Here is a 10,000-nt window from a genome sequence, read left to right on the forward strand (position 1 = left end):
TAATATTTAAACAATATTATGATAATAGTGTGCATTTTTTCCATATAAGGACATTGTAATCTATTAGCATACAAAATTTATCATAAAATATAACTTATAGTTTATTCAAATTAATTTGCTTGCATTTTAACACAGAATAAATGTTATTAATTTGATAAAGTGCTGATAGATTTATATGAATACAGTGCGTTAATTTTTCGGAATTATATAATGGCATAATTATCATTGATTTTTGTGTTTATTATATGCACTTGTATGATTAACAATGCGAAAGATTCAGGATACCTTCGGGACCCGTCTTGAAACACGGACCAAGGAGTCTAACATATGTGCAAGTTATTGGGATATAAACCTAATAGCGTAATTAACTTGACTAATAATGGGATTAGTTTTTTAACTATTTATAGCTAATTAACACAATCCCGGGGCGTTCTATATAGTTATGTATAATGATATTTATATTATTTATGCCTCTAACTGGAACGTACCTTGAGCATATATGCTGTGACCCGAAAGATGGTGAACTATACTTGATCAGGTTGAAGTCAGGGGAAACCCTGATGGAAGACCGAAACAGTTCTGACGTGCAAATCGATTGTCAGAATTGAGTATAGGGGCGAAAGACCAATCGAACCATCTAGTAGCTGGTTCCTTCCGAAGTTTCCCTCAGGATAGCTGGTGCATTTTAATGTTATATAAAATAATCTTATCTGGTAAAGCGAATGATTAGAGGCCTTAGGGTCGAAACGATCTTAACCTATTCTCAAACTTTAAATGGGTAAGAACCTTAACTTTCTTGATATGAAGTTCAAGGTTATGATATAATGTGCCCAGTGGGCCACTTTTGGTAAGCAGAACTGGCGCTGTGGGATGAACCAAACGTAATGTTACGGTGCCCAAATTAACAACTCATGCAGATACCATGAAAGGCGTTGGTTGCTTAAAACAGCAGGACGGTGATCATGGAAGTCGAAATCCGCTAAGGAGTGTGTAACAACTCACCTGCCGAAGCAACTAGCCCTTAAAATGGATGGCGCTTAAGTTGTATACCTATACATTACCGCTAAAGTAGATGATTTATATTACTTGTGATATAAATTTTGAAACTTTAGTGAGTAGGAAGGTACAATGGTATGCGTAGAAGTGTTTGGCGTAAGCCTGCATGGAGCTGCCATTGGTACAGATCTTGGTGGTAGTAGCAAATAATCGAATGAGACCTTGGAGGACTGAAGTGGAGAAGGGTTTCGTGTGAACAGTGGTTGATCACGAGTTAGTCGGTCCTAAGTTCAAGGCGAAAGCCGAAAATTTTCAAGTAAAACACAAATGCCATACAAATATAATTATATTATATAAATCAAGCTAATTAATATACTTGAATAATTTTGAACGAAAGGGAATACGGTTCCAATTCCGTAACCTGTTGAGTATCCGTTTGTTATTAAATATGGGCCTCGTGCTCATCCTGGCAACAGGAACGACCATAAAGAAGCCGTCGAGAGATATCGGAAGAGTTTTCTTTTCTGTTTTATAGCCGTACTACCATGGAAGTCTTTCGCAGAGAGATATGGTAGATGGGCTAGAAGAGCATGACATATACTGTTGTGTCGATATTTTCTCCTCGGACCTTGAAAATTTATGGTGGGGACACGCAAACTTCTCAACAGGCCGTACCAATATCCGCAGCTGGTCTCCAAGGTGAAGAGTCTCTAGTCGATAGAATAATGTAGGTAAGGGAAGTCGGCAAATTAGATCCGTAACTTCGGGATAAGGATTGGCTCTGAAGATTGAGATAGTCGGGCTTGATTGGGAAACAATAACATGGTTTATGTGCTCGTTCTGGGTAAATAGAGTGTCTGGCATTTATGTTGGTCACTTGTTCCCCGGATAGTTTAGTTACGTAGCCAATTGTGGAACTTTCTTGCTAAAATTTTTAAGAATACTAATTGGGTTAAACCAATTAGTTCTTATTAATTATAACGATTATCAATTAACAATCAATTCAGAACTGGCACGGACTTGGGGAATCCGACTGTCTAATTAAAACAAAGCATTGTGATGGCCCTAGCGGGTGTTGACACAATGTGATTTCTGCCCAGTGCTCTGAATGTCAAAGTGAAGAAATTCAAGTAAGCGCGGGTCAACGGCGGGAGTAACTATGACTCTCTTAAGGTAGCCAAATGCCTCGTCATCTAATTAGTGACGCGCATGAATGGATTAACGAGATTCCTACTGTCCCTATCTACTATCTAGCGAAACCACAGCCAAGGGAACGGGCTTGGAATAATTAGCGGGGAAAGAAGACCCTTTTGAGCTTGACTCTAATCTGGCAGTGTAAGGAGACATAAGAGGTGTAGAATAAGTGGGAGATATTAGACTTCGGTTTGGTATCGCCAATGAAATACCACTACTCTTATTGTTTCCTTACTTACTTGATTAAATGGAACGTGTATCATTTCCTAGCCATTATACGGATATATTTATTATATCTTATGGTATTGGGTTTTGATGCAAGCTTCTTGATCAAAGTATCACGAGTTTGTTATATAATCGCAAACAAATTCTTTAATAAAACGGTGCATTTATGTATTTTTGATTTGAAAATTTGGTATAACTCCAATTACTCAGGTATGATCCAATTCAAGGACATTGCCAGGTAGGGAGTTTGACTGGGGCGGTACATCTCTCAAATAATAACGGAGGTGTCCCAAGGCCAGCTCAGTGCGGACAGAAACCACACATAGAGCAAAAGGGCAAATGCTGACTTGATCTCGGTGTTCAGTACACACAGGGACAGCAAAAGCTCGGCCTATCGATCCTTTTGGTTTAAAGAGTTTTTAACAAGAGGTGTCAGAAAAGTTACCATAGGGATAACTGGCTTGTGGCGGCCAAGCGTTCATAGCGACGTCGCTTTTTGATCCTTCGATGTCGGCTCTTCCTATCATTGTGAAGCAAAATTCACCAAGCGTTGGATTGTTCACCCATGCAAGGGAACGTGAGCTGGGTTTAGACCGTCGTGAGACAGGTTAGTTTTACCCTACTAATGACAAAACGTTGTTGCGACAGCATTCCTGCGTAGTACGAGAGGAACCGCAGGTACGGACCAATGGCACAATACTTGTTCGAGCGAACAGTGGTATGACGCTACGTCCGTTGGATTATGCCTGAACGCCTCTAAGGTCGTATCCGTGCTGGACTGCAATGATAAATAAGGGGCAATTTGCATTGTATGGCTTCTAAACCATTTAAAGTTTATAATTTACTTTATAAACGACAATGGATGTGATGCCAATGTAATTTGTAACATAGTAAATTGGGAGGATCTTTGATCACCTGATGCCGCGCTAGTTACATATAAAAGCATTATTTAATACAATGACAAAGCCTAGAATCAATTGTAAACGACTTTTGTAACAGGCAAGGTGTTGTAAGTGGTTGAGCAGCTGCCATACTGCGATCCACTGAAGCTTATCCTTTGCTTGATGATTCGATAATAAAGATGTTGCAAGCGGGCATAATCATTATGCTTGCTTGCAGCATCGCACGCCACTTTGTTTGTGGTGTGTAAGGTAGGGAAGAAGAAATATAAAAGACCTAAATTGGAAACATCAATATATAAGTAAATATTGAACAAACAAAATGTATCGTCATCTTATTAGTGACGCGATGATAAAGTGGCAAACATATTCCATGTATAAATATTCCTATGGTATTAAAATTCAAGTAAAGAGGACATATATAAAAGTTTGTATATATGGTTCATTCAATGGTAGCAGCGGTTGGTTGGTTGGTGTCTGCTCCTCTTATTGTTCAAAACTTATGTTATGGTAGCAAGTCTATATCGTCATATTATTAGTGACGCGAAAAAGTAGTGGCAAAACATATTCCATGTATAAATAAATATTCCTATGGTATTGAAATTCAAGTAAAGAGGCCATTCAAGTAAAGAGGACTTATATAAATATAAGTATATATAATGGTAGCAGCGCGGTTGGTTGGTTGGTGTGTCTGCTCCTCTTATTGTTCAAAACTTATGTTATGGTAGCAAGACTGTATCGTCATATTATTAGTGACGCGAAAAAGTAGTGGCAAAACATATTCCATGTATAAATATTCCTATGGTATTGAAATTCAACTAAAGAGGACATATAAAATTACTATCAATGGTAGCAGTGGTTGGTTGGTTGGTGGTTGGTTGGCGGCTGCTCCTATTATTGTTCAAGACTTATGTTATGGTAGCAAGTCTGTATCGTCATATTAATTATTAGTGACGCGAAAAAGTAGTGGAAATCATATTCCATGTATAAATAGATTCCTATGGTAATGAAATTTTCAAGTAAAGAGAGGACCATTCAAGTAAGAGGACATATAAAAAGTAAGTATATGTTCCTCCAATGGTAGCAGTGGTTGGTTGGTTGGCGGCTGATCCTCTTATTGTTCAAAACTTATTTTATCAATATGAGTTTGGCAATACAATAAAGAAGACCAATCTAATCCATATAAAACTAAATGTATTATATGGATATGCTTAGGAAACCCATATATTCATAAAAAAAAATTATGTATAGAAAATTATACATATATCTTTTATATAAATGAATCGTATGGATATCGCCTTATGGTAGGTATAATAACTTTTTAAGGCATAATAATGTATAATATAGAAAATATACATTGAAATATAAATGCATTTTTATAGATATGGCGGCATATAAGTGCCATATACACAAGAATAAATAATAGAATTTACCAATATATAATTAAAATGAGATATATAAACCTAGTGAGGGGCTGCACTAGTATATGAATCGTATGGATATGGCTTATAGGTATAATACCTATAAGGCATAATAATGTATAATATAATAAATATAAATTAAGATATGAATGAATTATATAAATATGGCATAGAAATGCCATATACATACATAAGAATAAATGGTAGAATTTACCCATATATCACTGAAACACGATATATAAACCTAATGATAGCTGGCACTAGTACTGTAAACATGCACGCAATAGTGCGTGGGGTAAAAAACTACTATAGGGAGGTGGTCGTTGGCGGGCCCCTCCTCGTATTGGTCAAAACTTATGTTATGCATATGAATTTGTCAATACTATATAGAACGCCAAGCATATCCATATAAACTATGGATATGCATAGAAATCCATACAAAAGTAAAAAAAAATTATGTATAGAAAAATATACATATATTTATATAAGTGAATCGTATGGATATGGCTTATAGGTATAATACCTATAAGGCATAATAATGTATAACAAGTAAATATACATTGAAATGTGAATGCATTGTATGGATATGGCATATAAATGCCATATATATAGAAATAAATTGTATATCAATGATATAACAATTATAAACCTAGTGAGGGGCGGCACTAGTGAATGAATCGTATGGATATGGCTTATAGGTATAATACCTATAAGGCATAATAATGTATAATATAATAAATATACATTAAGATATGAATGGATTGTATAAATATGGCATAGAAATGCCATATACATAAGAATAAATGGTAGAATTTACCCATATATCACTGAAACACGATATATAAACCTAGTGATAGCTGGCACTAGTACTGTAAACAGGCACGCAATAGTGCGTGGGGTAAAAAACTACTATAGGGAGGTGGTCGTTGGCGGGCCCCTCCTCGTATTGGTCAAAACTTATGTTATGCATATGAATTTGTCAATACTATATAGAACGCCAAGCATATCCATATAAACTATGGATATGCATAGAAATCCATACAAAAGTAAAAAAAATTATGTATAGAAAAATATACATATATTTATATAAGTGAATCGTATGGATATGGCTTATAGGTATAATACCTATAAGGCATAATAATGTATAACAAGTAAATATACATTGAAATGTGAATGCATTGTATGGATATGGCATATAAATGCCATATATATAGAAATAAATTGTATATCAATGATATAACAATTATAAACCTAGTGAGGGGCGGCACTAGTGAATGAATCGTATGGATATGGCTTATAGGTATAATACCTATAAGGCATAATAATGTATAATATAATAAATATACATTAAGATATGAATGGATTGTATAAATATGGCATAGAAATGCCATATACATAAGAATAAATGGTAGAATTTACCCATATATCACTGAAACACGATATATAAACCTAGTGATAGCTGGCACTAGTACTGTAAACAGGCACGCAATAGTGCGTGGGGTAAAAAACTACTATAGGGAGGTGGTCGTTGGCGGGCCCCTCCTCGTATTGGTCAAAACTTATGTTATGCATATGAATTTGTCAATACTATATAGAACGCCAAGCATATCCATATAAACTATGGATATGCATAGAAAACCATACAAAAGTAAAAAAAAATTATGTATAGAAAAATATACATATATTTATATAAGTGAATCGTATGGATATGGCTTATAGGTATAATACCTATAAGGCATAATAATGTATAACAAGTAAATATACATTGAAATGTGAATGCATTGTATGGATATGGCATATAAATGCCATATATATAGAAATAAATTGTATATCAATGATATAACAATTATAAACCTAGTGAGGGGCGGCACTAGTGAATGAATCGTATGGATATGGCTTATAGGTATAATACCTATAAGGCATAATAATGTATAATATAATAAATATACATTAAGATATGAATGGATTGTATAAATATGGCATAGAAATGCCATATACATAAGAATAAATGGTAGAATTTACCCATATATCACTGAAACACGATATATAAACCTAGTGATAGCTGGCACTAGTACTGTAAACAGGCACGCAATAGTGCGTGGGGTAAAAAACTACTATAGGGAGGTGGTCGTTGGCGGGCCCCTCCTCGTATTGGTCAAAACTTATGTTATGCATATGAATTTGTCAATACTATATAGAACGCCAAGCATATCCATATAAACTATGGATATGCATAGAAAACCATACAAAAGTAAAAAAAAATTATGTATAGAAAAATATACATATATTTATATAAGTGAATCGTATGGATATGGCTTATAGGTATAATACCTATAAGGCATAATAATGTATAACAAGTAAATATACATTGAAATGTGAATGCATTGTATGGATATGGCATATAAATGCCATATATATAGAAATAAATTGTATATCAATGATATAACAATTATAAACCTAGTGAGGGGCGGCACTAGTGAATGAATCGTATGGATATGGCTTATAGGTATAATACCTATAAGGCATAATAATGTATAATATAATAAATATACATTAAGATATGAATGGATTGTATAAATATGGCATAGAAATGCCATATACATAAGAATAAATGGTAGAATTTACCCATATATCACTGAAACACGATATATAAACCTAGTGATAGCTGGCACTAGTACTGTAAACAGGCACGCAATAGTGCGTGGGGTAAAAAACTACTATAGGGAGGTGGTCGTTGGCGGGCCCCTCCTCGTATTGGTCAAAACTTATGTTATGCATATGAATTTGTCAATACTATATAGAACGCCAAGCATATCCATATAAACTATGGATATGCATAGAAATCCATACAAAAGTAAAAAAAAATTATGTATAGAAAAATATACATATATTTATATAAGTGAATCGTATGGATATGGCTTATAGGTATAATACCTATAAGGCATAATAATGTATAACAAGTAAATATACATTGAAATGTGAATGCATTGTATGGATATGGCATATAAATGCCATATATATAGAAATAAATTGTATATCAATGATATAACAATTATAAACCTAGTGAGGGGCGGCACTAGTGAATGAATCGTATGGATATGGCTTATAGGTATAATACCTATAAGGCATAATAATGTATAATATAATAAATATACATTAAGATATGAATGGATTGTATAAATATGGCATAGAAATGCCATATACATAAGAATAAATGGTAGAATTTACCCATATATCACTGAAACACGATATATAAACCTAGTGATAGCTGGCACTAGTACTGTAAACAGGCACGCAATAGTGCGTGGGGTAAAAAACTACTATAGGGAGGTGGTCGTTGGCGGGCCCCTCCTCGTATTGGTCAAAACTTATGTTATGCATATGAATTTGTCAATACTATATAGAACGCCAAGCATATCCATATAAACTATGGATATGCATAGAAACCATACAAAAGTAAAAAAAAATTATGTATAGAAAAATATACATATATTTATATAAGTGAATCGTATGGATATGGCTTATAGGTATAATACCTATAAGGCATAATAATGTATAACAAGTAAATATACATTGAAATGTGAATGCATTGTATGGATATGGCATATAAATGCCATATATATAGAAATAAATTGTATATCAATGATATAACAATTATAAACCTAGTGAGGGGCGGCACTAGTGAATGAATCGTATGGATATGGCTTATAGGTATAATACCTATAAGGCATAATAATGTATAATATAATAAATATACATTAAGATATGAATGGATTGTATAAATATGGCATAGAAATGCCATATACATAAGAATAAATGGTAGAATTTACCCATATATCACTGAAACATGATATATAAACCTAGTGATAGCTGGCACTAGTACTGTAAACAGGCACGCAGTAGTGCGTGGGGTAAAAAACTACTATAGGGAGGTGGTCGTTGGCGGGCCCCTCCTCGTATTGGTCAAAACTTATGTTATGCGTAAACATATGATTTTGTCAATACTATAAAGAAAACTTGTTTTGTACATACAAAACTAAATGAATTATATGGATATTGAAAAATAAATGGCATTATATCCATATAATGAAAATATACTTGTATTCTCTTATTATAAGAGAGAATACCGTATAGTTGGTTGGCAAAGACAATTGAAAATACCCGAATTGCAGATGATGGGTTCAAAAACTACTATAGGGTGGTGTAGCAAATAATATGAAGATGATATATCCATATAATGGATATACACTAGTATTCTCTTATTATAATAGAGAATACCATATAAATGGTTGGCAAAGACAATTGAAAATACCCGAATTGAAGTTGACGGGTTCAAAAACTATTATAGGGTGATGTAGCAAATAAAATAATGAAGATATATCCATATAATGGAATTATATGTGTATTCTCTTATTATATGAGAGAGTACCAAACGGTTGATTGGCAAAGACAATTGAAAATACCCGAATTAAAGATATTGGGTCCAAAAACTACTATAGGATGGTCAATGGGCCGGCCATCTACTATTGACGTGACAAAATACTGTCTGTCGGTAGAGAAGATATTAATCCGTCAAATTTGTTTCTTTATTCATTTATGAATATGAGACTTGGCTCCACGGTTAATATTTTAAGCCCAAAGATAATAATGTTGAAACAAAGGCCAAGGTTTCTATTATACATAGAATAACAAATTGTTTCCGAACTTTATCGTTAATCCAAATAAATAATTACAATTGAGGCAGGCTAATAATGATATATATTTTGTATTGATAATCTTGATATATATGTATATTGGTCTGCCATTATCACATACTGAGTTATGTGATAATTCCCTGCGGGGATAAATTAAAAGAGGTGTCCCTATATTAAAAGAAAATAATATATATATATATTATTTTTTCTAACGTACATATCATATATGCGCTCGGTTTTATATTATATATTACCAAAGAGTCTTATATGAATATATACAGATAAATTTTAAATTTATCATCAAAATACAAATGATTTAATTCAATATTTTATATTGGTTAAACAAAAATTGTACATGTGTGGATACAATAATGACGTATGTCGAACAAAAAAGATATTTTAGAATGAAATATGCAAATATAAAGAAAATTATTACGTATTACGAAAAAAAATATTGTGTTTTTAACATCAATAATTAAAAAACTTGTTATTATTAGTGGCGGAACAAGTATATATTGTGAAAACAACAAACGTATACGAATGCTATATAAAAATGGCCGTATTCGATAGA

General features: G+C 33.3%; 1 non-coding gene across 1 annotated transcript in view; it reads left to right on the forward strand.

The window, feature by feature from the left end:
* LOC119562030 overlaps positions 1–3,488 on the forward strand; it is a 3,971-nt gene extending 483 nt beyond the window's left edge. The window contains exon 1 of the ribosomal RNA XR_005221621.1: positions 1–3,488. This exon is cut by the window's left edge and continues 483 nt beyond it. This is a non-coding gene — a ribosomal RNA (large subunit ribosomal RNA).
* The last annotated feature ends 6,512 nt before the right edge of the window (positions 3,489–10,000 follow it).

This window comes from Drosophila subpulchrella, unplaced genomic scaffold, assembly GCF_014743375.2.
Source record: "Drosophila subpulchrella strain 33 F10 #4 breed RU33 unplaced genomic scaffold, RU_Dsub_v1.1 Primary Assembly Seq391, whole genome shotgun sequence".
Lineage (NCBI taxonomy): Eukaryota > Metazoa > Arthropoda > Insecta > Diptera > Drosophilidae > Drosophila > Drosophila subpulchrella.